The sequence below is a fragment of the Petaurus breviceps genome, unplaced genomic scaffold (genome assembly GCF_028583685.1).
Source record: "Petaurus breviceps papuanus isolate PSGF00001 unplaced genomic scaffold, PetGlider_PUasm1.0 181, whole genome shotgun sequence".
Taxonomy (NCBI): domain Eukaryota; kingdom Metazoa; phylum Chordata; class Mammalia; order Diprotodontia; family Petauridae; genus Petaurus; species Petaurus breviceps.
The window spans coordinates 5,812,948-5,829,337 of NW_027185784.1; the positions used below are offsets into that span (position 1 = coordinate 5,812,948).

The 16,390-nt window shown below is 38.8% G+C and overlaps 1 protein-coding gene and 1 pseudogene across 7 annotated transcripts in view; both read left to right on the forward strand.

Moving 5' to 3' along the window:
- LOC138160552 (hyaluronidase PH-20-like) overlaps window positions 1–16,390 on the forward strand; it is a 71,067-nt gene that overhangs the window by 18,538 nt on the left and 36,139 nt on the right. The gene's annotated exons all lie outside the window — the stretch shown is intronic.
- On the forward strand, window positions 14,020–14,700 carry LOC138160430 (STING ER exit protein pseudogene; annotated as a pseudogene).

Sequence of the window (16,390 nt, forward strand, 5' to 3'; positions counted from 1 at the left end):
CAGAAGGTTGTGGGAGGAATCTAGGAGTGGTCTAGAGGAGGAGTTTGGGAAGGGTCTTCAGGAGGAGTTAAATGAGGTCAACGAGTGATTAATGGTGGGAGGTAGCTGGAGGCTGCAGATAATGGTGGGCTAGGCCAGTTCAAGGGTGTATTGATATTTTGATAGGCTCAGGGGTGGGAAGGAGATGAACAATGGAGGGCTAGGCTAGTAACTAGGCTAGTAGTTAGCAGTTAGTAACTAGAATCTAGGGGCCTGGGCCCAGCCCCAATGTAAGGATTATTGCCTCATGCAAATGCCTCATCAAATGAGACAATTTAATCAAGAGTCCAAGGGAGGTTCCCAGAGCCTGTACCTCAAAGACTCAAAGCTAGAGGGGGCTCCCAGAGCCCATACCTCATCATTCTTACTATACCACAATAGTAAATGCCTCTAACTAGAAGCAAATCATTTCTGGCTGACTACTTAATATCAATTGATAATCAATAACCAAAAACACTAGTAGGGATTCATGAATGACAGATTTAGGCAAGGCACTCCACGAACTCTTAGGGGCTAGTGATGAGCTGAGTTCTAACCCAGGCTGTCAGAGGAAGTGAGTACTGGAACAGTAGCCTCAATACCTGAGACATATAAGGAAGTGGTTCATGGGGTAAGGTCAATATATTGGGAAATTATTAGTGTAAAAAAACAAAAGCATAAATAAAACATGAAAAATTCTTATGAATAAGGTAGTAATGATAAACTTTTAAGTAATAATTTTGAATCTAAGATTTATTTTGATATTTGGATTTTCCCCATCTCCTTTAATATATTCTATAATGGTTGGTTGGTTGTTATCCTTCATTCTAGAGAGATCAAAAATGACATCACTATGCTAGAGTCAAGTTTCAGTGTGTCTGACTCCTGTGGCTGATCAGGCCAATATGAGATCCTGTGGCTGATCAGGCCAATATGAGATCCTGTGGCTGATCAGGCGACCTATATGAGATCGGAATGCTCCACCACAGGCTGTGAACATTTGGTGTGGATACTCTAAATATGCACATCCTGCATTTCCTTGGAGCTGTCTCAATTCTGCTTTGCTCACAGAGAACAGAACCTTCACTGATGTGGGCACGCCATGATGAGCGGTCCTGTGCCGGTGTCTCCCATGTCACACAATCAATTTCAAAGTTCTTAAGAGAGACCTTGAGAATGTTCTTGTATCACTTCTTCTGACCACCATGTGAATGCTTGCCCTGTGTGAGTTCTCCATAAAACAGTCTTTTTGGCAAATGTATGTTTTGCATTTGGACAACATGGCTAGCCCATCGAATTGTGCTCTCTGATGGAGAGTTTGAATTCTTGGCAGTTCAGTTCAAGTAAGGACCTCAGAATCTGGGCTTATCCTGCCTTCAGAATCTTCCTAATAATGGGTTACAGGCTCTGGGAAACCCCTTGAGCTCTCCTTGAATCTTCCCATTTGATGAGGCATTTAACTGAAGTCATAAGCCTTTCATTATAGCTAGGCCCAAATCTCTTACTCTCACTAGCCTAGCCCTCCATTGTCCATCTACTTCCCACCTTTGATCCTATCAAAATGTCTATACCCAAATCTTTTACATTTAAACTAGCCTAGCCCTCCATTGTCTGTCATCTCTAGGTAGTCTTCAGCTATTTCCCACCCTTAATCTCATTACTGGAGACTGACCCCATTTGACTCCTCTCAAGATCCTCTCCAAACTCCTCCTCTAGACCACCCCTAGATCCTTCCCACAGTCTTTCTGTATATAAGATGCATCTTGCCTCCATGAAGGTGCTGAGAATTCAATCTAGCACAGGCTCATTCTGTGTCAGATTGTTCTGCCCCCACTTGTCAATACAAGCTTCATGTATACTTAAGCTCCTTAAGAATCTACTCATTACCAGTTGAAGGGACTCCAGATCACCAGCAGCTGTGGTGATCCAGAATTATCAACACATAGATGCTAAGGACAAAGTGAGAGATCAGTGCCGTGTGAACTTTGGGACCCAGTAGTTGGGAGTGCTTCAGCTTTTGTTCCTGGCCTGCAGACTGTAGGTGGACCAAGCAACCAATTTGAGGGGTAATCCCTCTTGCTTTAACCTGCTTGGATCTGGATTGCAGTCTAGGGTGGAGGTCCTGGGGTGTGTGACCAGCTTGTCAGAGCTTGTGGAGACTTCAGAAAGGGCACCCAACTAATACCTCCAGCAGCTGAGAAAACTCCAGCATTTGGAACAAAGCTCCCCTATCTGGTGGCAGAGTCCTACTGTGGCAAAAAGCCAAAGGGTCAGATGACTGAGTGGTGACATGACCAGGCAAAGAAAGCAAACCAAGCAGAGCAATCCAACATTAGACTCCTATTTTTGGGACAAAAAGGAGCAAAGCATGGAACAGGAGGAAGACAGTGAAGTCAGAACTGCTTCACCAAAAGCTTCAAAGGAAAATACAAGCTGGTTACAGGCCTTAGAGGACCTTAAGAAGCAGATAAGAGAAGTGGAGGAAAAATTGGGAAGAGAAATGAGAACAATGCAAGAAAATTACAAAATGAGAGTCAACAGCCTGACTGAGGAAAATAACACCTTAAAAAATATACTAACTCAAATGGTAAAAGAGTTTCAAAAAGGCAATGAGGAGAAGAATGCCTTAAAAAGTCGAATTTGCCAGATGGAAAAAGAATCTCAGAAGCTCAATGAGGAGAATCATTCCTTCAGAATTAGATTGGAGCAAATGGAAGCTAATGACTTTATGAGAAATCAAGATACTGTTAAACAGATCCAAACAAATGAAAGAATAGAAGGCAATGTGAAATATCTCATGGGAAAAACCACTGACCTAGAAAATAGATCCAGGAGAGAAAATTTAAAAATTATTGGACTACCTGAAAGCCATGATCAAAGTAAGAACCTAGAAATTATCCTCCAAGAAATTCTTAAGGAAAACTGCCCTGATGTTTTAGAACCAGAGGGCAAAATAGAGGTTGAAAGAATCCACCGATCACCTCCTGAAAAACATCACAAAAAGAAAACTCCTAGGAATATTATAGCCAGGTCTGAAATTCCCAGATCAAGGAGAGAATATTGCAAGCAGCCAGGAAGAAACAATTTGAATATTGTGGAAACACAATCAGGATAACTCAGAATCTGGCAGCTTCTACACTGAGGGATCGAAGGGCTTGGAATGTGATTTTCTGGAGGTCAAAGGAGCTGGGATTAAAACTAAGAATCACTTACCCAGAAAAACTGAGTATCATGTTTCAGGGGAAAATATGGTTATTCAGTAGAATAGAGGACTTTCAAGAAGTCTTGATGAAAAAACCAGAGTTGAATAGAAAATCTGACATTCAGATACAAAGAAGCAAGAGAAGCATGAGAAGGTAAACAGGGAAAAGAAATCATAAGAAACTTCTCAAAGTTGAACTATTAACATTCCTACATGGAAAAACGATAATTGTAACTGAGCAAATTTTTCTCAGAATGAAAATAGTTGAAGGGACTAGAAATATACATACATACATATATATATATGTATATATATATATAGGTATATTGGTATATGAATACATATGTGAATGTGTATATATGTTTACAGGTATACATAGATAGAGGGCACAGGACCAATTTAATAGGAAGAGATGATACTTAAAAGGTGAAATCAAAAGGTGAGAGAGTAATATAATGAGAGGAGATGGGGAGAGACAGAATGGGGTAAACTATCTCATATAGAAGAGTCAAGGGAGGGGCGGTCAGGTAGCACAGCGAGTAAGAGCACCGGCTCCAGTGTCAGGATGACCTGGAGATCGAATCCTGGGCTCAGACACTCAGCACCACACCCAGAAATAATTGGCCGTGTGACCTTGAGCAAGTTACTTAACCCCGATTGCTTTAAAAAAAAAAAAGAAGAGGCAAGGGAAAATGGTTACAATGGAGGGGAAGAATAGGAAGGCAAAAGGGAATGGGTCAACCTTATTCTCATTGAATTTGGCTTGGGGAGGGAATGACATACACATTAAATACGGTATCTCACCCTACAAGAGAGTTAGGGGGAAAGGGGATCAGAGGGGGGATGATGGAAGGGAAGGCAGGTTGGTGGGAGGGAAGTTGGTGGCACCCACTTTTGAAAAGGGACGGGATCAAAGTAGAGAATAGAACAAGTGGGAGGTGGGATAGGAGGGAGGGAAATATAGTCAGTCTTATACAATATGTCTACTATGGTAATGTTTTGCATTAGCTACACATGTACAGCCTATACTGAATTGCTTATCTTCCCAGTAAGGGTGGGTGACAAGGAGGAAGGGAATGAATCTGGAATTCAAAGTTTTAAAATCAAATGTTTAAAAAAATATTTTTATACTATTATTAATACTATTTTACATGTAATTGGGAAATAAGTTATACAGGCACTGGGGCATAGAGATCCACCTGCCTTACTGGAAAGTCGAAGGGGATATGGGAGAAGATATGGGAGAGAACAGATTGGAGGAGGAAATATCCTGTGGGACTGCTATTTTGGGGTGGTGGGTAGGGGGAAAAAGGGGAGAAAATTGGTAACTCAAAATCTGGCAGAAATGAATGATGTAAATAAGAAGTTAATAAAGCATTTGAAAAATGAAAAAACAGGAATCTACCCATTAAGGTGAATCTTTAATAAACTTTGCTTTACTTTGACTGAGAGAACACGAGTTGAATTCATTCAGCAGGACTTGGCATGTTGGTATTTTGGGGTCTCGAGTACCCCTAATCTAAACCCTAAACCTCAACACTAAGACAATTCAAATGGAAATGACTCAGTTTCCTGGCATGGCCTCCATATACTGTCCAGGTTTCATAGGCATACAACAATGAGATCAGTCACGACAGTTCTGTAGACCTTCAGTTTGTTAGTCTCTTCTCTCCATACTCTCCTCTGGAGCCTCCCAGGTTGAGTTAACTCTAGCAATGTGAGCATCAGCTTCAATTTCAATGTGTACGTCCCTGAAAAGTACACTACCAGAGTTAAGTGAAATCATTGGCACAGCGGATAGAGTATCTGGTCTGGAGTCAGGAAGACCCAAGTTCAAATATTCTATAATAAATAGACTTACTTTGTTGGTCCTTACCATAAGAAGTTAATTTGTGACAAGGAGCTTTTGATAAAATAATGACCATAAAGTTCCTTAGTTTAATGCCACTGTTATTACTTGTGGCTTTCATTACATTTATCTTCATATGTTCTCTGGACATTAATTTCTTTCTTAATCACATGTTCTTTTTTTCTTTCCTATGAGATGAAATGAAAAGCCCATTATCTCAAGTACCACGTAAAGCCAATTTTTGGTGTGTTGTGTTAGAGGAATAAATGCCTTTACTTGATTTTTGGACACAGCCTGATCAAATTCTTTCAAGAGGACCCTGCAGCACATCCACCTTGCACTTCACCATTTTGGGGGCCCCTGAACCTCAAGAAGAATTTATGGGTATTGAAAATTGGAGTTTTCCCAATTTATCTTTTGTTCATATTGCATAATCTCAAATATTATTTAATTCTAAAAACAGACTCCCACCTTTCCTTTTCTCTTCTTGTTGCTGTGAAGTCATGGGTTTCTTTCAAGCTGTATTTAATCTTTTTAAAAAAAATCTTTCATTATATATTTTTATCTAAAAATTTTATTTTTTTCAATTTTCTGAATACTTCATAGTGAAGCTATAGCAACTTTTGTTTCCATTTTATATCTCTTGTTAAATCAGATCTCTCCGACATATTCCTATATTCTAGCAGTTTAAATGACAGTGCACGATGAATGTCATTTTGAACTCTTTTGATTCCGGCAATATTCCTTCCACTTAGTAGAGACCTTACTTGGTCCCTTTAGGTTTCTTCTATGGAAGCAGTGTGGGAAAGGGGAAAGAGTAGTGGTTTGTGAACAGGAAGACTTGCATTTTAGTTGTGGCAAGTTATTGCATCTTGCTAAGCTTCAGTATCCTTACTTGTGATGAAAACACACACACACACACAGTTCTGCTACTTAAAGTATTGGTTTCTGAAAATCGATAAACTTTTAAAACCAATTCTTCCTTCATTAGTCTTGTTCTTTTAACTCCCCTTTTCTCTACCTTCCAGTCTCTCTGACAGAAGATTGGAGTGTGAAGCTGTAGAAGACTGCTTTTGGAGAGAATCTCAATTCAGTTTCATTTAATTCCACAAATATAAAGGGCAAAAACTTTTATTTTTGTCTTTGTATCTTGAGAGTGAGGCACAATCTATGGCACAGGAGGTACTCAATAATTGTTTCTTGTTAGATGTTATCTAATCTCAACTGAGCCATCACTGCTATGGGAAAGAATTGACATTTTTCCCACCGATTTTCCAGCATTCCTATAGAATCTGTTCCAAATCTTCTCCATCCTCCACCAGAATCCTGTGATTTCTCATCACATGAGCACTTTTCTTTGGAAATTGTGTCCATCTACCATTGTAAGTTCCCTCATTGCCGATTTCCTATTTTAGTCCCTACTTCCAACCCCCAACTTTCAATTTTGCTCTAACTTCATACTTTTGAAAGAAGGTACCAAGACAAACTCTTTCCTTCTGTCCTCAATCTTGTTCCCTCCCATGTCCTTTGGGAACTTGCCCCCATAAATTATTGCCCCTCTCCTAGTTTCTAGCTCTTCTTCCCACTTGGTTCTTTTTCTTTGCCTGTAAATGTTTTCAGTTGTACCCTATTCTTAAGCAATCTTCACTAGATCAGAACTAGAACTTGCAGGGAACTCAGAGGTCATAGTTCAACTTCTTCATTTTGGAGTTGAATCAAGTAAGGACAAAAGAAATAAATTACTTTCCCAGGAAGGGTTAGGGTGTGGTATACTTGGAATATTGAGACTGTAATGGGGTAGAGGAGATATGTAAGATAGGGTCACTATCTTAAGATAGTGAAGAAATTTACAAATATAGTAGGGGCATTGACATTGGCACTGACGAATTGCATACAAAATAGAATATGTTAAATTCATGAAAAAAATACAATTTTATAACTTCTCTTTCCCTGTAAATGAAGAGGTTTCCAAATGCAAAAATGAATTTTTCAAATGCTAGTTATATTTACTCTTAATTTAAAAAAAATTTTAAACTTAAATCCTGAAAAAGGGACCAGTTTCATATACATAGCACAAGACAAAAAGATTGTATATAAATTCATCCTACTTGCTTTTTAAAAAGTATATAATAAATTCCATGTATTACTTTCAAAATTGTCCTTATCTGTGCTTTCTTTTAACAGCATTCTGTTTCCTTCTGTGTATTTTAAAAAAAGTTTCATTTGTCTGCTTTTTTTTGTATTGTTATTGCAAATCACCAAAGACCAAGAAAAAGAAAAAATGAGGAAGAAAAAATGAATCTACATAGTAGTCATGTCCAAAGATGTATGTCTCTTTCTGTAGCTTGAATCTATCACCTTTCTACTAGGACACAGTAATGTGCTTTACCGTCATCCTCTGGAAACATGATCAGTCCATATATCACCCATACTTCTTAAGTCTTTCAAAGCTGTGCTTTTCTTGTCTGTGTTGTTGTCCCAGTGCAAATTGTTCTCCTGGTTCTGCTCACTTCACTTTGTATCAGAGAACCAGAGCTCTTTCTCATCATCTTTTATAGCACAATAATACTCCATTCCATTCATTTACTATAATTTATTCAACCATTCTCCAATCATCCAAAGTGCCCCCTTAGACTCTAGTACTTTTTCACTTTTGAGCCCCTCTTCAGATTTAAGAAGTTTGTTTTACTTACGTCCTCCATATTTATTTCTACATTTTTTGAGTGTGATATATTTCTCGAGAAAACTGAATGTGTTCAATCCTCTTATGTTTCAGATAAGAGAGATCACTTGATTCCCATTTCCATCCCCCCTTTTTCCATGTTTGTATACTTTTCTCTAGTACCCCAATTATGAGAAACAGCAAGTTCCACCCTATTCTTTCCCTTTCCATGCTAGTGCATTTCCTTTTCCTTTTCTTTTTCATCTCAAAACCCTTAGAACAGATCCCATCCACCATGGGGTCCTGATTGTCTTATTTTATCCCCTCAATATCTGTTGAAGACATTGAGGTTTGGAAGGAACAGTTGTTTCTTCTCTCTCTAATAGAATGCTAGAACTACATCATCATAAATTCCCTCACAATAGCTCAAATACATTTCCTTTTCTAGTTTTCTCTTGATGTGTTTTAATTGGGGAAGACAATAAATAAAAGGAAGCTAAAAGGGTAGTGAGAGGGGAAGCATGGTAGAGAAAGTCTGGAGAGTCAGGAGTGCTGTCTGGAAGATATAGCAGCCCTGGGTCTCCTTAAAATGGAGGTTCTAGGAGGAAACAACCAGTTAAAGGAAAAGGTTGCAAGAATAAAGGGTACTTAATGATGATGATCATAACAACAATAATAACAATATGAACAACAGCTAGTATTTATATAGGGTCTATTATGTACTAAGTACTATTCTAAGTACTTTCCAAATATCTCTTGATCTGAATAGCAACCCTAGGAGGAAGGGGCTTGTATTATTCCCATGTTGCAATAAAGGAAACCGAGGCAAGCAGAGCTTAAGTGACTTGCCCATGGTCACACAGCAAATAAGTGTCTGAGGATGGATGTGAACTCCTTCCTGAATCCAGGTCCAGTGCTATTCAAATCGATAGTTGGTAAAACCCTTTTAATAATTATTAATTTAATTTTTTTTCAATTAACACTATAAGGGGGCAGAGCTGAGGACAGACGTAGAGAGTTATTCTTGGCATCTTCTTACTGCATTATCATCTCTTCAAGGTATCATCTCTGCTTAGAGTTCGAGCCAAGGAGGAGAGAATACCTGAAAATTGTTGGGAAGGGTAGTATGGGGAAAGGGAAGATTTGAAATCCAAAACAAGAGCAATGAAGGAACTTAAAATGATGACTGGACATTACTTCTTCAGAAAAGTAGTAGGGTGACTTATCTGATGAAAGTCCACAGGATTCTGGTGGAAGGCGGAGAACATTTGGAACTTACTCTCTGGGAATGTTGATAAGACAATCAGTGGGGGAAGAATACTGAGGATTTCACATAGCAGCAATGGTCAATTGTCACAACAAGAAACAATTATTGAGTACCTCCTATGCCATAGAGATTGTACTGCACTCTCAAGATACAAAGATAAAAATAAAATATTGAGAGCAGCTGGGTGGTGCAGTGCATAGAGAGCATCAGCTCTGGAGTCAGGAGGACCTGACTTCAAATCTGGCCTCAGACACTTGACACTGACACTTAGTTTACCTTTACATTTGTTGAATTAAATGAAATTGAATAGAGATATTCTCCAAAAACTGTCTTCTACCACCTTATTCCTAGTGTTCTCTCAAAGACTGGAGAAAAAGAAGATCAATGTGAACGAAGGAGGAATTAGTTTTTTGAAAGTTTGTAAGTTTTAAGAAATTAGTACCTTTAGTAATAAAAACTTCTCTCCCCCCCAAGACAGTATCCTGAAGCAAAGCAAATTATAGTGACTTGCCAGAACTAGAAGGCAAGTCACCCAGTCCAGCAGTCTTTCCACTATTCCACACTACTTCCACAGGAAAGACCCTACAGGGGCCTAAGCAATGGATCTAAGTTAAGGTCTTACTTACTACATTACTGAAATCAAAAGAGTTCAAAATGTCAGCCTCATTACACTATTATTTAGCTTGAACTATAAGAATATGGGAACATGTCTTAGAGATTTGGCTTAGCAAAGAATATAAAATGAAAATGAAGAAATCAATATGACTTCAATAAAAAGTAAGCATGATATTGAAAAACTGAAATTAAAAATTTTAAAGACAAATGTAGATTTGACTGATTTTTTTTAAAAAGAAAAAGCAAATAAAGCTTAAGAGAAACCCATCACAAACCATTTTGAAGCAACAAAGAGAGATAAGGGAAGGCAGGAGCCTGATGTTAGAATTAGGCAATATTAAGATTATTAATTTTTAAAGAAAAGTTAACTAGAGAAGACTCCAATTAAAAAAAATCAATAAATACTTATGCTCCAATTAAAAATCAGGACAGCATGGCATTTTTTATCGAGATAAAATATCTCATAGAAAAGAAAAATAGAGGGGGCAGCTAGGTGGCACAGTGAATAGAGCACTGGCCCTGGAGTCAGGAAGACCTGAGTTCAAATCTGGCCTCAGACACTTAACACTCACTAGCTATGTGACCTTGGGCAAGTCACTTAACCCCAATTGCCCTGCTTTCCCCGCTCCAAAAAGAAAAAAGACAAAAAAAAAATTGAAAAGAAAAATAGAACATGTGATTAAGGAGGACACTAACCTCCCAAGAGGACACATCAAAACAAATAATTAAATGAACAATATGAACTATTTTTATCAGGTTATAAAATATATAGTAGAAAAATAGGACATGTGATTAAGGAAAAACGGATGTTTCAAGAAGATGCATCAAGACAAATATTTTAAAACCATAGGTAATAATAATGGCATTAAACTAATGAACTTTGTTTCATTATTTTATCAAAGAAGGTTAATAAACTGTCATAAAATTACCTGGTCACAAAAAGAGTCTGCAAGTCTATTATAGAATACATTAGGTTGAACCTCACCATTTTACAAATTAGCTTTCTTCAATTATTAGCAATTTAGAAGATTTTTTTAATATGGCAAATGATATTGACTTTCTTTCTTAGAAAACTGACTTCATATCTTTGAACATTTGTTAATTGGGGAATGGGTTGCTACATACTCTTGAATTGAAACCATTTGTGTTACTAGCTGTGCAAGTACCATGACAGTAGAGATGAGTCAAGGGTTTATGGCAGTGAAGTCAGACTTCAGTTAGTTTAGCCCTGAAACTTGGCATCTGTGTAGCTGAGGCATTTATAGATGATGTTCAGTGAGCATCCCTAGCAAAGGGATGGGTTTCAAATTGGCATCTTGTTTGTTAAGTTTCTTTTTCTTCAAGCCTTTATTGAATGAGTCAGTTCCAGGGGAATAGATAGATGTGTCAGCTAAGGTTAGGCCACTGATACTGCCAGCTAAATAATATTTGGGGGCCGTTGCAATGTTTTCTATTTTAATGAGATCAAATGTGAGAATGTTAAAGAATTTTGGGGCGGCCAGGTAGCACAGTGAATAAGAGCACCGGCCCCAGTGTCGGGATGACCTGGGATCGAATCCCGGCTCAGACACTTAGCACACACCCAGAAACACCTTTAGCAAGTTACTTAACCCCAATTGCTTAAAAAAAAAAAAAGAATTTTGTAAATCTTAATGTACCACATGGATATTATTATTATTTTATCTTTATATTTTTATTTATTTATTTTCATTATTCATTCATTCATTATTTATATTTAATTATATTTTATTATTATATTTATTAATATATTATTATTATTTCTGGTTTTGGTCCAGATGACAAATAATATGAATATGTTCCATTTAACTTGCAATTTTCATAAATCTTACCAATTTTGAACATATAAGTTAAGGCAATACCAAATTGAACACTAATTCATCATTAAGATAAAGTGCATACTCTAAATTTCTTCTTTGATAAAGATTTTTTGTTTCTGACAAGCAATCAAGAGACCTGAGTTCTAGTCCCAAATGTTTAAGCCAAAGATTCTTCCAAATGGGGGCTTTGTGCCTTCTATCTCCTGCTGAGCACAGTGTATCTATCCCATGAGGGAAGGCAGCAAAGAACCAGGCTGGGTTGGGTTGGGTATCTTCTGTTTCCAGACCTCCATCAAGGCAATTTCCATCTGCTACTGGCAGTTCAATCCCCCTACTGGGAAGTGGAGAACCTCTGGTACAAACTGTAGTAATCTTCTTTTTGACTTCAAGCCTTCCACCTCTTTCTGTATCTGTGCCTAAAGGGAAGAGAAAAAGGAAAGCTGGTGAATGGAACTTATTTCTCCTACTGTGCAAGTTTAACTTCCATCTGTCTCCTTTTCCAGTTTAATATCTACCCATCAGAGGAAAGTTAGAGGAGTGAATCAGGACCATCCATCTGATTCTCTGTACGCCTTCCATCTCATTGCATTTGACTCCAGGCTGATCTCTGACTTCCTTTTTTTGAAGAGTAGTTGTAACCTCTCCTCAATATGAACATTCTCACACCTACTCATATCCTTCACATTTCAGTGATTCTCAACACTGTAGGTCATCATACAAACCCTATTCCCACCCCAGCTGATTCCTTATTCCCAGCTCCTTTTAATCCACCCTTCACAAAGTTATAACCAAATACCATCCAGTCCTTCCACTGTGTCCTCTGAAATGCTTGTCCCATAGGCAGCAAACTTCCTTCAGCCTAAATCTTCTCTAGTCTCACCCTTTCCATCTTCTAGTTATTACTTAAACCTGGCTCCTCCATGAGGGCACAGCCTTTCTGGTCAGACTTTTCAGCCCTGGCTATACATTTGTTCATTCTGCTCACTGGTTGAGGTAAGGGAGTTGGAATACTCCTTGCTCTCTTTTGCTACTTTCATGTTTTTCCCCTCTCTCCATCACTCAGTAATTTCTCCTTTGAAGTCTGTGTTATTCATATCCAATACCCAATTGAAACTCTGGTATCTATTGTCTACAAATCCCTAGGGTATTCCCCTTCTTTCTTCAGTGAGTTTGATACTTGGATCACAATTTATCTCTCCTCCTCAACTCCTGCCTTTATACTAGGGGACTTCAACATAGATATTGTTTCTCCCTCAAATATCCTAATCACTCAGTTCCTCAAACTACTCACTTCTCCACCCAATTTCAGCCATACATAAAGATGGTCATACCCTTGAATGTACCACCCATACATGTACCACCTCTGTGTTCAAGAATTCTGGAATCCCTTTATCCAACCAGAATCTATTGACTTTTCACCTCTCCCTCTGTCTTCCATTACAAAACAGTACTCTTCATCTCCACCATAACTGCCAATCCCTAGACCTCTCTGTTCTTTCCCTAACCATTTCGTCTGCACTAACTACTCTCTCCTCTTTTCCCCATCTTGACCTCTGTAGCTGTCAACCACACTGGCATACCCAGGATGGCTGCTAGCACAGGTTCTTAGATCTGCTTTACTTGGAAAGATTGCTATTTAAGGGATCAGCAATCTTTTAAAATTACATTCACTAGTTTAGGGAAAAAATCAGCAACCTGAACTTCAGAGAAAATACAGGCAGAGAAATAAAGACTAACAGACAGGGCTCTGACTTCCTGAATCAACTATATACTTTACATATATCCCTGAATTGAGAGAGCCTTTACATCAGAGCAGTTGGGGAGCTCTGAACATATGACCACTCAGAATCTTGACCAGGGAATCACATGATCCTTCTCATAAAGCAAGCCCCCAAAGCAAAATACCAATTAAGAGTATATATATATATATATATATATATATATATATATATATAAATTTACTTCTCAGAGCCCTCATGATTCTGTGCCTAATTAGAAATTAACAAAAGGTGTGAAAGCCTGTAATGGGAATGCAAATTTGGAAGATCTTCCCTGCCCCTAGGCTAAAGTGCACCTGAAGCCTGGGGTGGGAGGCTTGTTTTTCAATAGATACTTTTTGATTGGCCTGTGGGTCAATAAGGTTGTTACATTCTCTGAGCCAGAAGAAGGCTATATAAGCCCTGATGTGAGGCTTTGTTTTGGGGGCTCACTTTGAGAAGTGTTCTGTGATTTGATCTGTATTCTGGGAAGCCGTTGTCTAGAGGGGGGGCCCCCCCAGCTTTGAAAAACCCAGATGTGGAAACCCAGATGTTGACTGGGTATAGATGTAATGGTTGGACAGTTTGGAAATCTGTGTACTTGATCTGTTTCTGTCTTGATAATTCTGCCTGTATACTTTGAAGTTCGGGGTGCTGACCTTTTCCCCTGAACAAGGTAAACGATATATGTCTGACTGATTAAAGTAAGCTTGTTAACCCATTTTGAGTTGCTTTCCTTTAACAAAGCAGATCCAAGAACCTGTGGTGGCAGCAAACCCTGAGGACACTGGGGTGCTTGCTGCTACAAAGCCTTCCTACAAGCAAGCTTCCCTTAATGGGAAGATCTTAAATCCCATTAACATTACAACCCATGAGGCCCTGGGACCTAGCCCAGGTGATTGACGCAGCCAAACATGCTCACAAGTTCTGTAACGCAGAAGAAGAGGAGAGTGTCCATCTCTGGAGGCCTGAAGGCATAGAACGACAGTTCTGGAAGAAGTGTGGAAAGTGTGGCTTGTTGCTCTTTTATCAACACAGCAGAAAAATGCCCCAGTGACCTTTGTCGTGGATGGAGCAGTTGTCAAATTTGGGCAGGGCTTTGGGAAAACCAACATATACAGTCAAAAACAAGAACTTCCTAAGAAGGTAATGATGACTAAGCATACGAAGGACATGGGCAAATTCAGCTCCGTCACCGTCTCCACCATTGATGAAGAAGAGGAGGAGATTGAAGCTAGAGAAATTTCTGACTCATATGTGCGGAATGCCAAAGTGATTGAAAAACAGCTGGAGAGGAAGGGCATGAGCAAGAGACGGCTTCAGGAGCTGGCTGAGCTAGAAGCAAAGAAAGCCAAGATGAAAGGGACCTTGATTGACAACCAGTTCAAATGATAGGAGACCTTGCTCGGGCTCACTTACCAACTTTCTTAACATGGGTGTACTGGTTACCACCAAAACACTCAACAAAAGTGGATCCTATTTTCTAAAATATAAAAAGTTCTCCTTGCCTTCCTGCACACATGTGCTTATGGTCTAATAGCACTAATCCCAACCTAGAGACGGATGCCTAACATCTGTCTCTGCTTGTTTTTTTTTCTAGACTTTTTTTTGTCTAGTGGGTGTTTTACTTACATTTCTCTCCTGAAATTATGGGCACAGAGAACAATGTCTGAATTCCTTTGTCTTTGAACATAATTGTTTTTACTTTCTTCCTTTGAACTTAATACAAATAAGTCTTTAGAAAAAAAAAAGCTTTCCTTAAAGGAAAGATCTTAAATCCCATTAACATTACAACCTCTTGGTGAATCAGTTCAATTTTATACTGCCTTCTCTTGAGCCCCTAAACCCCTTATGTCACCAATTACATCCAGCCAAACTTCAGCTTGATCACTACTGAGCAAAGGTGGAGAAAATCATGCAAATGTTTTAAGTTCACTACAGATGTATGTCACATAACCTCAATAGCATTTCCACTGATGCTAGGCAATCCTATTATTTCTCCCTTATCAACTCACTATCCCACTCTCCACAGGGACTGTTAACAAACATTTTCATCCCTCCTCAAATTTTCCAGGGCTCCCCTTTCCCTCATTCTTTTAGTTGAGAATCTTGCCTCATATTTTACAGAAAAAAATCAAGACCATACACTATGAATTCTTTTCCTCTCTTCTGCATCTCATATCGTTCATATGCATTCTACCAATGTCTCCTTCTACCTAGTCTCAAATGAAAATGTGACCTTATTCCTCACTGAGGCTAACCTCTCTATCCATTCAAAATCCCCTTCCAGTCTGTCTCCTCCAACAGAGTGCTCTCTATGATCCTCATTCTTTCATTTATTTTCTTTCTACTGGCTCATTATCTACTCTCAAAAAACATGCCCATGTCTCCTTTATCCTGAAAAAAAACCCAAACCCACCAACCCAACAAAACCACCCTTCACTTGATCCTTCTGCTCTAGACATTTGCAATAAATACCTCCACTTTTTCCTCTCACTTTCTTATTAACCTCTTACAACCCAGCTTCTGACCTTATCATTCTACCAAAATTACTCTCTATAAAATTATCATCGATCTCTTAGTTGCCAAATCCAAATCTCTTAGTTGCCAAGTCCTTGTTCTCCTTGACCCCTCTGCAGCCATTGACATTGTTGAACACTCTTTCCTTCTTGATACTCTCTTGTCTCTAGGTTTTTTGGATACCACTTTTTCCTGGTTCTCCTCCTACCTAACTGACCGCTCCTTCTCTGACTCCTTTTGTGGATCCTCATTTAAATCACGCCCTCTACCTATAAGTATTCCTCAGAATTCTGTCCTGGTCCTTCTTTTATTTTCACTTTGTACTCGTTTCCTTGGTTTTTATCAAGTTTTCAGGAGTTTCCAACTCCTATGGATTTATCATCTCTATGCTGATGATTCATAGATCTTCCTATTTTGCCCAAACCTCTCTGCTCACCCGCAATCTTGATTGACATCTTGAATTGAACATCCAGTAGACATTTTAAATTCAATACTTCCAAAATAAAACTCATCTTACCTCCCAAACCTTCCCTCTTCCTACCTTCTCTATTATGATAGGAGACAACAACATCGTTTCACTCCCTCAGGCTCACAACCTAAATGTTACACTTGACTCCTTACCATCTCCCCCTCACCTCATCTCACATCTCTTGAATCCTGCC